Source organism: Protomyctophum bolini (genome assembly GCF_963924005.1).
Source record: "Protomyctophum bolini genome assembly, chromosome: 21".
Lineage (NCBI taxonomy): Eukaryota > Metazoa > Chordata > Actinopteri > Myctophiformes > Myctophidae > Protomyctophum > Protomyctophum bolini.
The window spans coordinates 28642164-28658078 of NC_137882.1; the positions used below are offsets into that span (position 1 = coordinate 28642164).

General features: G+C 42.9%; 1 long non-coding RNA gene across 2 annotated transcripts; it reads left to right on the forward strand.

The window, feature by feature from the left end:
* The first annotated feature begins 3012 nt into the window (after positions 1–3012).
* LOC308336604 lies at positions 3013–15310 on the forward strand. Of its 2 annotated transcripts, none has more exons than XR_013966166.1 (3): positions 3013–3092; positions 6992–7057; positions 11747–15310. It is a non-coding gene; the product is annotated as an uncharacterized lncRNA (long non-coding RNA). The 2 variants fall into 2 exon arrangements; XR_013966167.1 differs by lacking the exon at positions 3013–3092 and adding an exon at positions 5512–5786.
* The last annotated feature ends 605 nt before the right edge of the window (positions 15311–15915 follow it).

A 15915-nucleotide genomic window follows, 5' to 3' on the forward strand; every position in this document is an offset into this window, starting at 1 on the left:
GTATCCCTAGTTTTACGTTTTCTCCAGTCCCTCTTGGATGCTGGTAGAGCAGCCAGCACCATCAGGGTGTATTCCGCCGCTATTTCGCTCCGGCATGAGGAGGTTGAGGGGCTACCAGTTGGTAGGCATATTTTGTCACTCAGTTCATGGCTGGTGTCAAGCGGCTACGCCCCGGACGGGCCTTGAGGGCCCCTACTGGGGTCTCCCTCTGGTACAGCGGTCCTTGATGGGAGCCCCGTATGAGCCGATGGATCAGTCCGACCTGAAATCCCTCTCTCGTAAGACGGCACCTTTTTTGGCCCTTTCCTCTGCCAAACGCGTTGGTGAGCTGCAGGCCTTGTCAGTCAGCCAAGACTGCATGAGGTAGAAACCCGAGGGCACAGGGGTGTCGCTGTGGCCTAACCCGGTTTTTCTGCTCGAGGTAATTACGCTGCAGACGGTGAACCAAGTGCTGGAAATTACGGCATTGCGTTCTGCTCTGGGCCCCCAGAAACTGTGGAGGGCCCTTCTACGTTGGGTCCAGTCCGAGCATGGGCTTGTGGACACAATATCGGCGGCCTATGTTGATCTAGGCCAGCCGGTCCCTGAGAATGTGGCGGCCCACTCCACAATGGGGGTGGCCACTTCTTGGGCTGCACTAAGAGGAGTGTCCAGGGAGGACATTTGTGCAGCGGCTTCATGGACTGTGCCTTGCACAATTGCAAGGTTTACAGACTGAATGTGGAATCCCAGCTATCGCTGGGTTCCACCGTGCTGCTTGCAGCTGCCCAGCGAGATGGTGAGGGGGCTGAGTACCTCGTTCCTCGCGACCCGGTTGGTATAAGTCATCCGTTGTTCTGACCGAGTGACGGTCAGAGTGAGGTCGATATAGATCGTAAGTTATGTCTATAACTATGGATCTATGAGACCGAACGATGACCGTCACTCTCTCCTGTCGCTCGGAACGCTATGAGGCGGTCGAGGCTGGAGGCGGAGCCGGCCGCACTGGTCGTAACTTATACGGTGAGACCGCCTCCTGCGGGTCATGTGGGCATGACTTTGTTGATATATTGATCTCGAAAAGAGGAAGATGAGGGCATCTATTCGTTGTTCTGACCGAGTGACGGTCATCGTTCGGTCTCATAGATCCATAGTTATAGACATAACTTACGTTCCTCAAGGACAGATACACGTGATCGGGAACCGACACCTTCCACAGCGTCCGAAACCTGTGACACTACTTCTCCTTCTCCAACGGCAATCCGTAGGCGGTTCTCTAAACCAACAACGGTGATGCCTGCGTGTCAGAGTCTTTTGGAGGTATAGTTGTGGAAATATTTCTAAACTCTGTCTAACCTATAATGCTGCCAATTCACGCTAATCCAGCTGCCTTGCCAGCTATATCAAATTAAATGTGACTAGGCAGGCTGGAATTAGATATTATTCCCTATATGAGAATTATCACAATCTGTCATAGTTTGTGATATTATTTGGCTGGTAATTGATAATGTAATTTAATCTATCTGGGTATTTTGGTATAGGGTATCTTCCCTAATTTAGATCTCACAGCCCATCCTCCAACTACATTCCTACACTACAGGAGACACAATAAACAGGGCAGACCTGTGGCAACTCATTTGTTGTGTTAGAAACAAATACATATTTCTTTGTATAGTTTAGTGCTTTTCTTGACCAACCAACACTTGTCCAGCTGGATAACACCGTATGATTTAAGATTGCATGGTTGCTGATTGTTGGTTGCCAGGGCCACAAAAGTACTTTTTTTTTTACTTAGTATAAACAATATAGAATTACTCTCAGACATCCTCTATCCTCTATTTTATCTCCCCCCCTCTCTCTGTGTAGGACTAGATAGACTATCTAGTCCTACACAGAGAGAGAGGGGGAGATAAAACGGGGCATGCTGACTTGGGGCATGGGTTCCAGATAAAAAGCCTAAACTCCAGTCCTCAATGGATTGCTTTGTTCAAATTTAGATTTGTGATGGTGTCATCAAGGATCCATGTCAAATAAACCTAGGCTGTTAAAAAATGGTACCTAGTACCAAATCTTATTCTAATGTATAGTGGGACTTATAACCTCTTGTGTGCATAACACATTTTTGTTTGCCTCTGTTCAGCTTTGTTGTCATGGTTTGTAGCAGTTTTCTGTCTCAGTGCCTTGAGACTCATTATCAAAATAAGATGGAGTAAAGTTCCTTTTATGTGATCACATATTTGGCAAATAAAGTTGAATCAGATCTAGCCCCTCTCGGAAACCTCTGACGTACAATCTGTACGTCTGTACATACCCTTGTACATAAAGTTTGTTTACGTAAAGTAAACAAACTTTACGGAGGGTTCCGAGAGGGGCTAAATCAGATCATGATTTATTTTAATGCAGCAGCACAGTTATGATTAACAACTCCTTTGTTTGTGTTTCAGGTTACCATCAGGGGGAGAACAACAGTGTGTGACAACACCACAGCAGGGATCGTTGAACACATCACCAGGGAAAATTGGACAACAGCAGCCCATCTGATAGTCAGACACGACAAACTGTTTGGAGAAGTTAAGGAAAATGTCCTAAAAGTAATAGAGGACGAGAGCAAGACACTATGCAATCCACACAAGAATTGTATGCTGTGGCGGTCATCACCAGATGATTTGAAGGTTTTTTCATTAGCAAACTTGATGTCAGATCTCCAGTGCATGTCACCATTCCTATTTTCCATATTTCATCGAATCAGCAAACAGTCTCCCACTGTAACCTGTGCTGCTGCTGCAATAGCTCTCAGAGGAAGGGAACCCCGCTTATCAGCCTTTGCATATTATGTGAACAATGTGTTGCTCCACGGAGGTGGAAAGAAGGCAGTTTTTTTAAGGCTCAGCAAATTAGGCATAACAACATCGCATGCCCACGCTATTAGGAAACGACGCGAATTGGCAAAGACCTGCGGCGAAGCGTTTCACCTGAAAGTAGCCAATGAACTCTTCCTCGACTCCGACAGTGATGGCAACACAATGGATGCAGATGGAGCTCCTGGCGGGACCCCACTGAGTGACATGGTAAGTTCAAGGGACCCGGTTGAAGCTATCTGTCTGTCTTGTCAGGTTAGTAGGGCCAGACATTCTTTTTTCTTGATTGTTGTTTATGTTGTCGCTGCAGCAGAGTTTTCAGCCGTGTGTTCACCTTTAATTACATTTATATTGTTATTATTGAGGGGCGCTAGCCCCTATTATGTGCAGCTTTGAGGGTTTGTATAAACGAATTATTAATAATAATAATAATAATAATGGAGGAGCACGTTTCAGATGTTTAGTTTAGTTTATTTCAATCAAGTCAACAGTGTAACATGAATGATTACATTAAATATTACATCCACTTTCTTATAGGTTGATCGAAAAGGCATAGGCCGAAGCTCAAAGCTTATTAAAGGTTCAGGACACACCCCCCCACTTGTTTTTGGCTCAGAATTGACAAACGAAAACAAATGTGAAATGTAGATGTGGTTCTGGGGGAGGGGGCGGAGTCGAACGTGCATATTCATTTCTGAATCTACTACAGAAAGCTGTCAGAAAATGCGACTTCTGAAAACAATGTGTAAAACTAAGTGGTGTAGGTATAAAAAATCACACCCGTGTGAACTGAGTGGTGCAACTCCCCTCTCTCTCCCTCCTCCTCCTCCTCTCTCTCTCTCTCTCTCTCTCTCTCTCTCTCATTAGCAGGCAACAGTACAGCACTATCTCTCTCTCTGTTTCTGGCACAACAGCGCCCCTACTGGTACTCATAGTCACATTAACATCACATAGGTTAACATGGACATTGCTGTTCCTTGGAGTGGTTGCACCACTCAAAAAAGAGAACTCCACACACACACACACACACACACACACACACACACACACACACACACACACACACACACACACACACACACACACACACACACACACACACACGCGCACGCACACACACATGCACACCGCAGGCTGCACAAACTGATCCCAGTGCAGTACAGTAGCCTACAAGACAACTCAATGTCCAGTTGTCCACTATAGTTTAACCAACTGATCCCAGTGCAGCCTAACATTACTAAACTCCTGGTTAGAACACTGCTACTACAGTCGCGTTCATGCACGTGTTGCTACACAACACTATCTCTCTGTCTCTGTTTCTGGCGCCACTTTTGCCCACTTTTGCCACTTTTTCAAAAATACAGATTCCGCAAATTCATGTCATATTTACAGCCAAAAATTATAAGTCATTATATAAACAAGCCGTCAGAGATAGTATCCAGGCACTTTATTTTCTCCACCCGTGCTGTGAGGCACACTCTTTGGCTAGACTGCCGGGTTGATCCGTTCATGAAACAACGGACTGGAGCGGAGTGACAACAAGCGAGATACACACACACACACACACACACACACACACACACACACACACACACACACACACACACACAGTCGATGGGATAAATGTAATTATTCTTTCTTATGAAAGCAGAGAGTCTGTTCTTTCATTCGGTATATGTCGCCATAGGCCTTATTTTGTGAATATTTAGTTGTTCAGGTCCATGCCTTCTCTAAAGTTCTCTCTGGGGGGGCGCAAGCTGCTTTCTAATAGCCAATTACTGACGAACTGTAGATGGAATCAATGTGTAGTGTTTTTCTCGTGAAAGTACACATTCAGGGCTTTCAATTGGTGTATAGGATAGGCCTATTTGTTGTGTTCATTTTTATATCTGCCTCTCAATGTCTGTGACTTTAAACCTTCCATAACTCTGCTTTCTGTTCAAGATAATCACTTTCAGGCAAAAGCAGGTGTTACAAAAAGGTCTATCTCCAGAATGGAAGATGGTGAAATCACCTTTTTTAAAATTGGAGTGTACTTGGAGCTTTCTTTTGATGTATGCGGTGTGATTCTCGCTATAAGAGAACATTTTGCTGTGGGCCCCGGAAAAGGTCCTTCCTTCAATGTTAACCCCATAGCACCGGACAATGGCTGGATTGTGTAGCAACCAAAGTGTTAACATTAATTCACATCTTTGGCCATAGTGTCGTATATCGTCGCTGTCGGCCAGAAACCTATGTCCAAATTCAAACTATTAGCGTTTTTTCGTAAATTAATATCCTACTTAATTCATATGGCAACTGTCTTATTCAAATATAAGGAACAGTTTTTGACATATAAGGTTTCCACCCGACAGCAAAGGTATACATACTATATGTTTCTATCGATGGCTTTATTTCAACATTCCACATGAGTTCTTCACATTCTCTCCGCAGTCACATTATTGTCTGATCTCTCTAAATCTATCAGTGACAGTTACACACCTCCTCCACCAGGGGTCGAAAGACATTAATGCCCTGGATCCTGTGTTGCCGTGTGTTGCGCATGCTTGACGCACATTGACCAGGAAGTAGAAGTTCGTGTATTTCCTGTTGACGCGAGGTTGCTCCTGAACAAAGACGGTCTCACAACAGAGGAGGTCAAATGTCTCATAAAAGCAGTTAAAATGTCTCTTAAAGGAGGGAAAATGTATCAAAAAGGAGTTAAAATGTTTCATAAAGGAGGTAAAATGTCTCACAGGGGAGGTAAAACTAGTCAAATGGAGTCTGTACGGCTGGAGATAAACGGACACATGACGTCGGTGGGAGAGCAAATATTGTGTGTTTTGGAGAAACACACAAGCGGTGATGTTTGTCGGGTCAGAGTGTTTGTGTTGGAGCGCCTCAGTGCGGTCGCACAGTTCATGTGCGGCCTTTTTCAGAGAGAGATGGAGACGCTACACGCTGCTGCAGGTATGCGTGTGTGCGTGCGTGCTGCGCACGCAACTGTTTAAGACATGCTCAATTTCTCAAACATTTCCATGTCAAATTATTGAAATTAATAATTCTGAACTGATTTGATGCTATATTGATTTAGCTGGGGACCCCCCAGAACCTCCTCAAGGGCCCCTGGGTGTCCCTGTACCACACTTTGAAACCGACTGTTATAGGGAATATTTGACATGTCCTGAGATATTTGACTTGCTCTATGTTGTGCCTTGGCCACACAATGTGAAATAAAAATATGCTAGACCAGTGTTTCTCAAAGTGTGGCCCGCGGACCCCCAGGGGTTAAACCATCTGTAAAGGGTGTCGGCAACCTTTTTGACATGTTTTTATTTTCCTGATAGTCAGTGTGCCATATCAACACTAAGTTTAATTATGACACCACATTGAAATTAAATATTTCCAACTGATTTTGATTGTTCACAGGCTATACATAACAACCTTTATTTTCTTTCACACCAGGATGTAATGATCATTAGATTCCCAGACTCCCTCCCCAGTCACAGTTATCAGTTTGAACGAATGTAGAATTAGGCTATTGATTTTTTTTTTTAAATAAAAAACCTCTCTGACTCTCACACTTCTGCCAGTCAGTTAGCACCACTCGGAACCCAACGGTATGTAAAGTTTCTGACATTTGGATGACTTTACCCCGTAGGGTCTCGTGCCATCGGACACCGGCTAAATGGTACACAGACATACATAACTTCGGAAACGTCCATGCTGCGCATTCTTCATGGGGGTTCTATATTTCAATTCAAATGAAGCATATAGGAGCTATAGGAGACAACGGAAACGTCTGAGAATTGTCCTTTGGCGCAGAAGCCGTTAAGTATTTTTAATCTGTGTTTGACTGTTTTGGCAGCTCTGAAATTCTCTCTTCCTTCCTTCCTTGACCTCCTTATTGACATCCCATTGTACCGCCTCCCGCACGACTGGCTAGCTGTGACAGAGCAGATCAGAGGCAGGAACGTAGGGACGGCCAGCTAGCCACTGTCGATGCTAAACAATTATTGAAGTCTTGAGAGTGTAAAATGGAACCAAATCGACCATAAGGGTCCATTTGATTTCATTTTACATTCTCAAGTAGACTAGTCCTTATGTTTGCTGGGATCAATAAATTTACATCGCAACAAGTTTGTTCTTCTGTTTTTGTTTTGGTGAACGTATAGGTGGAGGAATTGTCGAAAAAAAGAAGAAAGAAATAAAGAGAAGGTCCAAAGGAAAGAAGAAGACGGGTGAGAAAGAAAAAACATTAGTATCTGTATTATGTGTGTACATGTGTGTGAATATTGTTGCTAAAAACAACAATTTTAACTGTTTCACCTGAAGATGTTCTGCCTCAATTAAGCAGTAGTACACGAGAGCGTGTGCTTTACCGTGATTAACGGCACGACAGTGATGCGGTCAGGAACGAGACGTAGTCGAGTTCCGCAAGCGTCACTCAAGCTGAGCTGTCAAAGCCGACCCGGTGCAGTGGGAGGAATTCAAGATATGCTCTGTCGTACGACCCGTGTCGTATATCCAAAATAACTGATCTACAAGCTACAAGTTACGACGCATCGCGGTGGCGACACGTTGTGAACTTGTAGATCAGAAAATAAATCTAAATTATCTAGAAAAAGTGCCCCCGGGGTAAGGCTGAACGATTAATCGCTTTCAAACCGAAATTGCGATTTGAAAACACTCAATTAGCGAATCGCAACGGCCGCAATTATTTATTTACTTAATCATCATTTGACCCCACTACTCTCAGCACATTCACGTTCAAATGCCTCCATACTTTCCACCACCATTGATAAGTAGTCAAGACACGGTTTACGACTTTTCATCCTGCCCGCAACATCTTCACATTCTGTACAGTGCGCATACACACACACACACACACACACACACACCTGCCAGGCTACAGAGCAGTGCATGCACAGCAGAATATACAGCAGGGACAGAAGAGTACGGTTCAGTACAGTATGGTACACTACAGCACAGCACATTATGGTGCATTACAGTACAGTATGGCACAGTACACTATGGCACAGTATGCTACAGTACAGTACAGTATGCTACAGTATGGCACAGTACAGTACAGTATGTCACAGTACTCAAGTACTGTATGGTACAGCACAGTATGTTACAGTACAGTATGATGCAGTACAGTACCGTGTGGTACAGTACAGTACAGTATGGTGATGCAACATAACATTTGCTCCTCATTACTGTTTCACTGTTCATGTTCATACGACATACTGTCATATCCAACACTTGCTATCTTATTTCCATCTACTTCCCGTCTGCATTTACACCCTATTCTTCATGTGCATCAATCACACTCATTATTCACATAACACCTTCCTTGCTCACTACAATTAGCAGTGCAACATTGCAAGGGTGACAACATCGCAAAGGGAGCCAACGACGGATGGAACTAGAATCGAGACCAGCCAAAGGCCGGGTTGAGATTCTAGTAATATTCAACCAGAGCGAGTCTGATTCAGTCAGTGTTTACGACACTTCTGTTCTGTGCTCTATTCTAACCAATCAGAAGTGTGACTGCAGTGCATTTGTACACGCACGTGCCCAGTGCCCAAAACAAATGAAAGTAATCCTTTTCTTTTCGTCTACTCGTCTTGGTGGCTGCTAGTAGCGGCAAACTGGGCAAAGCATGCCGAGCTTTTCTAGAGTCTACTTCATTATAACACGCCCAACTCATGTTACCATAGGCGGTAATGTGAGGCCAGTGCCATTGAAATGCGTGACATAAGCAAAGAAGAAGAGCCCTCATCTGGCCGACTATTGCCAAGCCAGTCTCGCTCCAGGATTTGTGGCGACGACCAGACTATTATTATGCTTAACACGAATTAATGTTTTTGTTTGTGGCTTTCGCCTTTATTTAAATTTATTTTTATGGAGGGACAGACAGTAGGCTGACAGGAAATGGGGAGAGAGAAGGGGGGGTGACATGCAGTAAAGGCCGTCGGGATCGTTAGTCGAACCCGCGGCACACTGCTAGACTGGATTACCAGCCAAGGTGCCTGGACCGCTGAGCCACGGCCCAGGCTCGAATGAATGTTTTATTAAGCTCGCAACATGGTACTTCATCCCATTCTGAGCAATACAAACCAGTAATCGTGTGCTCGCGCGTGTGCACTAAGGATTATCATATAGGCTATTTCTACCATAGTCCAGCCGTGGATTTTTTTTTAAAGGTAAAACATTTTTTTAAAGCTGGATTAAATTACATAAAAGAAACCCGAGATTTTGCGGGGTTGGCATAGATTGTTTTTTAAAAGTGAATTAAATACCTGCATTTGTTATCGTAATTTAGCAGAAGTTGGTGTGAATGTACTGAATGTTTTGATTCAGTACTTACATTGCTGACATGCTTTTACAATAGAAACTGGTGAGGTTGCCCCTTTTTTCCTCCCAATTTAGTCATTATGTCAATGAATTCCTCGCCACGCACATTTGTGTCATTGATTTAATTTCATGAACAGTTTGTAGAGTAAGCACAGTTTGACAAAACCACTGTTCAATACAAGGTCTGTGTTGTTTTTGGCAGCAGATTTAGATTTTAGTTTTAGTCATAGTCTCTTCAATAGTTTTCATTTAGTTTCAGTCACATTTTTGTCACCTGGAATGTTTTAGTGTTAGTCTAGTTTTAGTCGACTAAATGTCAAGATTTTAGTTGACAAAATCTACAGTTGATTTAGTCAACTAAAACCTTGATGCTGTCGAAATGACTGATTTTACACTTGCTGAAAATAGCAGATCTACAAGCTCACAATAAGTCGCAGCACGACGCATTGTGAGCTTGTAGATCTGCTATTTGCAGATCATGCAACCAAGTGTGCACTAGTCCCTTCCGAACATTTTAGTCTAGTTTATTTGTTGACGAAATTGCTAGTATATTTAGTCTTAGTTATTTTTTTCGTCCGTGAAAAAAGGTAGTCGACGAACATTTTTTGTCTTAGTTTTAGTCGACGAAATCAACACTGAACCCTACCCCAAATCCAACCTAACCCTAAACCGCACGCAAAAGCAACGGGTGAGTCTTAACCGGCCGTTGGACAGACGTAAGCCCCCCGAAAAGCACAATGGCTTATTGAATTCCTCCCGGGACTACAGCTGAATCAACAGGGACTATTTCATGTCTCAGTCAGATGAACTCTTCTATTTACAGGGAAATGGAGATAAGAGGTCATCTTTAAATCATCTCATTTAATAATTGTGGTCAAAAAATTAACAAACTGTCTCCACGATATTGTCGGGGAGGTGTCTCTGTATCGTTTACGACAGTCAGTCACTCATATTTCATTGATATTTGGTCTGTTTCTAGCGAAAATAACTAATTCAGCAGCAGTGACATTAGCGTTTTCTCGCTCTCACAGTCAGTTGATTCTTCGTATCCATATGAGTGAAACGGTTGGGACGATTTGTTTATTTTTCAAACACAGTTCTTATATGAGGCGATCTAAGATCCCCCTATGATATTATAATACAATTAAAAAAATGTGTAAAGTGAGGGGCGCTCATATCGTCATACATCATCCCATTCCGGCCTCACTTTTGTCTTCAATGTTTGAAAACACACTCAAAACTGGCCATTCATTGTCAATGGCATTCAATGTTTGTGTTAGGATAATGTTTGTGTTTACACAAACCCTCAAAGCTGGACATAGGAGGGGCTAGCGCCCCTCAAAAAATACACAAACCGTGGAATTAGCGCCCTCTAGCAGGGACGTGCACTGCAATACATGAAAGGGGCCGTTTTGACCGTCGGTCCTGAACTGAAATGTAGCATTATATGTTGAAATAATTCCCCTCTCGCCCCTCTCGCTCGCTGCCCCGCTACGCAAACTACGCACCAGTTGATCTTTCCTTCCACTAGTAAAAGTAGGGGGCCCAATAGTTTTGCGGGGGCCTACGACGGGCGGGCGTCGCTTCCTCCACCCATCAGTGACGGGAGGAAGAAACGACGGTCGTCCGTCGTGGGCCCCCTCAATCCCGTCCAACGTGCGTTGCCGTTACGTTGCTTAAGAACAACACAACACCGTTAAACATAAGGATAATATTAAATAAAAATATATATATGTAAACGCAAACACAAACCCTGGTCTGTAACCAACAAAAGTGTGTTCTTACTACGGCTGACCTCAATTAGTCGAATAGTCGACTAATCGAGCCTCAGTTGACGTTCACATTTTTTTTTATATTTTTTTATATATCATTCCATTAAGTCTGTGGGGGCCTGGTGGGTGCTTATTTAACATAAACACATTTGCATGTGGTGTGTGTGTGTGTGTGTGTGTGTGTGTGTGTCTGTCTGCCTGGCTTGAGTAAATAGCTGTGCACATTGCGCCGGCCTGAGAGAGAGAGAGAGAGAGAGAGTTGCGGTGGAGAGAGATAGAGAGGGGGGGGTCGTGTCAGCTCCACGTTCCATGATCCATAAAATGACATATCCACATCGCGCATGGTGCCATGCGCTATGTGGATCTTGCCATCTTATCAATGTTCATATCTTGCTCAATACTGAGAGTGCAGATGTGTACTGATTGACTCAAGTATAGTTAGTATAACCTTGTGTCCCCACCCCCCGCAAAATGGTGTCTAGCACCCCTAAATAAAACCCAAATGATGTGGTGTGTACGCACGCCACAAGTGCCCTTTTCAAATTTCGGACCCTGCCCCTCCAAATCCCTGTGCACGTCCCTGCCCTCTAGCGATATTGACATCAGACTTGGTGCTCTATTATGGAAGCCATTGCTCTTACTAAAAATGTGAAATCTCCATCCACCACTTTGTTCGAGCTGTTGTGTTTTAAATGACTCGACCGATAAGTCTATGTCAACCGACTGGAAGAAAGAGACAGAAAATGACAATAAAATAATCTCAGCTTTTTTTTCTCATTTCATTTTCCCCCCCCTTAGACTTCTTCGCCTCAAAAGAGGAGGTTCCTGCTGAACAGCAGGAGAGGAGCTCCAGTCTTGTCCAGGAGGAACCACAACCTCCACAGATTAAAGAGAGACCAGAGGAGGCTGATGGTTCAACATTGACATTACTAGAAGTAAAGAGTGTACATGATGATGACAACAGAGAGTCAGAGCCTGTAGCCGGCACCTCAACCGGATACATGAAAACGCAAGCTGATGTAGAGGACTGTGGAACATCACAACCAACTCATGATGACCAGGCTCTCTCTTCACACTGTTCTGAATCTGACACTGAAGAGAAAAGTGGAGGTGATGATGAAAACAGAGAGACGGAGCCTGTAGCCAGCACCTCAACTGAACACATGAAAACGCAAGCTTATATAGCAGGCTGGGTACGATCACAACCGACTAGTGATGAAGAGCTACTCTCTGCACACTGTTCTGAATCTGACACTGAAGAGAAAAGTGAAGGTGATGATGAAAACGGAGAGAGGGAGCCTCTATCTAGCAACTCAGCTGAACGTATGAAAACACAAGCTGATGTAGAGGACTCTTCTGAAGCTGATGCTGAAGACAGTGATGACTGGGAGGAGACCAGGGAAGTTCAGTCAGATTTAAACTCAGACGAGACACAAAATGTGTCCAAAGACCCGAATTCTACCTGCATGATGACAATGATTCATACAGGAGAAAAACCCTGTAAATGTACAGTGTGTGGCAGAGGCTTTAGTCTAAAGGTTAATCTAAAAAGACACATGATGATTCATACAGGGGAAAGACCCTGTACATGTACAGTGTGTGGCAAACGCTTTATTCGAATGTATCACCTAAAAAGACACATGATGATTCATACAGGTATAAAGCCCTGTCCAGACCTGAAAACAACGTCCACAAAGAGTTCCACAGAGAAGAAAAGCTTTCCTTGTTCGTATTGTGGCAAAACGTTTAATGAAAAGAAATGTCTGAACATACATAAAGCGACTCATACAGGGGAAAAACCCTGTACATGTTCAGTATGTGGCAAAGGCTTTAATCGAATGTATCATCTAAAACGACACATGATGATTCATACAGGGGGGAAGCCCTGCACAGACCTGAAAACAACGTCCACAAAGAGTTCCACAGAGAATACAGACCTGAAAATAACGTCCACAAAGAGTTCGTCAGAGAAGAAAAGCTTTCTTTGTTCATATTGTGGCAAATCGTTTAATGAAAAGAGATGTCTGAACATACATAAAGCGACTCATACGGGGAAAAAAACCTGTAAATGTACAGTGTGTGGCAAACGCTTTATTCGAATGTATCACCTAAAAAGACACAGGATGATTCATAAAGAGGGAAAGCCCTGTGAAGACATGAAAACAACCTCCACGGCGAGTTCCCCAGAGAAAAAAAGCTTCCTTTGTTCATATTGTGGCAAAACATTTAATGAAAAAAGATGCCTGAAGATACATAAAACTATTCATAGAGGGGAAAAAACATGTAAATGTACAGTGTGTGGCAAAGGCTTTAATCGGATGTATCATCTAAAAAGACACATGATGATTCATACAGGGGGGAAGCCCTGTGAAGACCTGATGACAACCTCCACATGTAGTTCCACAGAGAAGAAAAGCTTGCTTTGTTCATATTGTGGCAAAATGTTTAATGAAAAGACATGTCTGAAGAGACACATCATGATTCATACAGGGGAAAAACCATTTACATGTACAATGTGTGGTAAAGGCTTTATTCAAATGTATCATCTCAAAAGACACTCAAAAAACATCTGTGGAAAGAGCAGTAGTCGTAAGCGTGACCGAAAGACACACATGACTGATACAGGGGAAAAAACGTTTATGTGTACAGTGTGTGGCAAAGTCTTTAGGTCCAGTCAAAATATAAACGTACACATGAGAACTCATACAGGGGAAAAACCTTGTATTTGTACAGTTTGTGGCAAATCCTTTAGACAGAGTAGTACTTTAAAAACACACATGAGAACTCATACAGGGGAAAGGCCCTTTACATGTATGGTTTGTGGCAGACGCTCTAGTTCAACGTCTTTTCTAAAAAAGCACATGAGGACTCATACAGGTGAAAAGCCCTTTACTTGTACAGTTTGTGGCAAAGCCTTTAGTCGAACAGACGATGCAAAAAGACACATGATGAGTCATACAGGTGAAAAGTCTGTTAACTGTAGTCTTTGTGGCAAAGGCTTTATTCGAAAGGCCACTTTAATGATACACATGAGGACTCATACAGGGGAAAAGCCCTATACGTGTACAGTTTGTGGCAAAGGCTGTAGTCAAAAAGGTGATCTAAAAAGACACATGAGAACTCATAAAGGGGGAGGAAACGCATAGGCCTCTATTTTTGTCCATGCCAAAGTAATTTAGGGAGAAGGGGTTTAGCATGGACGAAAATAAAGGCCCTATCTTGCGTCAGAGGCACTAAATCCATAATTTGGGGATTTAGCATTGCGCAAGAAGCGTTCCCCCGTAAAAAATGCTATCTTGTGCCACAGTCTAAATCCCTAAAACACCTCCGCTACCAGTTACATTATCTATCCATTGATGTGGTTTGGGTGTTACAATGAAACCAATCACCGTGCCACATGCCATTGCCTTTAAGAGAACACTGTGCAATCCATTGCTCATTATGCCCAGTGATATCTTGCCTTACACTATGGCCCATGGAAGAGCGACACGTCACTGCCTTGAAGTAAATTTGATACAGTTGTGTGTGTCCAGTTGCTCCTCTAGCTATCATCCACTCCTTGACCAACAAAATATCACGTGCAATAATGCAGGGACTTTGTGCTGCCACCACCTGTGTCGTTTAGTTTTTTTTTTTTAATCCACCGCACACAGAACAATATGGATACATAACAGCCAAGAACACTCCTCATTTAATTTAGCCATAACTCTATAATAGCGTAATCTATAAAGTTCCAGTTTTCGTTTCGTATATAGATTGTGATTGTATTGTCTCTGAAATGGTATCAAGCGAAAAGGAAAGTTCGGAAAATCTGATTAATTAAAGAGACTTGCACTGAACTGAGGTGAAATAACATTGGAAATGTGACACCTGTTGCTTCCTTAAGATCTAGCCTTTAATTGCCTTTAAATGGAACCACATTTGTTTGACACAAGTATCATTTACGTGTTACTGATGATTGTGGGGAATTTTATATTGTAATCCATTAAATAGTTGTTGCACAATGGATGGATGAAACTGAATGAGCGAATGGAATCGCTCACAATGAACGGCATAAATCAAATAACTTCTTTGAATAGACAATTATATAAACACAATGGGACACGGATAGTCCCATGTGGAAGCGCCTAAATGCGTAATTCACGGATTGTGGTTAATGCTGGCGGGTACGGTATGGCAAACGATAGAGCCCTTAGTTTCAGTTTGAGAAGCCATCTGAGTGGAGACATGAAAAATATATGCTCATTCACTAATCCAGGATGACATTGACAAGTCAGAAGTCATCTATACTAAAGCAGAGGAATAACTCTTGGAAAGTATTTCTTAAGTCATGTGAATTCATACAATTAAACGTGCTGATGTTTTGACTGACTTGGTTTACCTGTTAATTTATTTCTTTCTATATTCTTTAATCCTTTATGTAAACTGATGGAACTTGTACAAATGTACAAGTACAAATGTACACTTTGACAATAAAGTTGAATCTAAATATGATGGAATATCGCTTGTTTTTTATCATTTTTTTACCTGCAACTCTTAGGTTACTGGTAGAATTTGAGCTTGTCCATATTTGTGAAGATTATATTCATTCATTCTTTGTCTGCCAGGGCTTACCTATCCACGGTGGCATAAGAAAGGATAGGTAAGCCTTGCCAGGGAACCTTCATTTCCGGTTTCCCGGTTGTATGGAACGGATTATTTTCGCTAACATGTCGGGTGCAATTTGTGATAAAATCACAAATCACATCCGAACCTCGGATGGATCATCATCACCGCAGACAGCGCCACATTTTTCTGAGATAACAGCCAAAGAAGATCCTATTTTTAATCAATGGGACCCTATGGGGTGTGCGCAGACATATCCTGGTGCTGGGGGTAGGCAAGGCGTTTCCTAGCAACCGGGCCAGTGATAAAAGTAGATTTTTGGTGAAACTTTCATAATTGATATAAATCTATCTCGTAGTTGA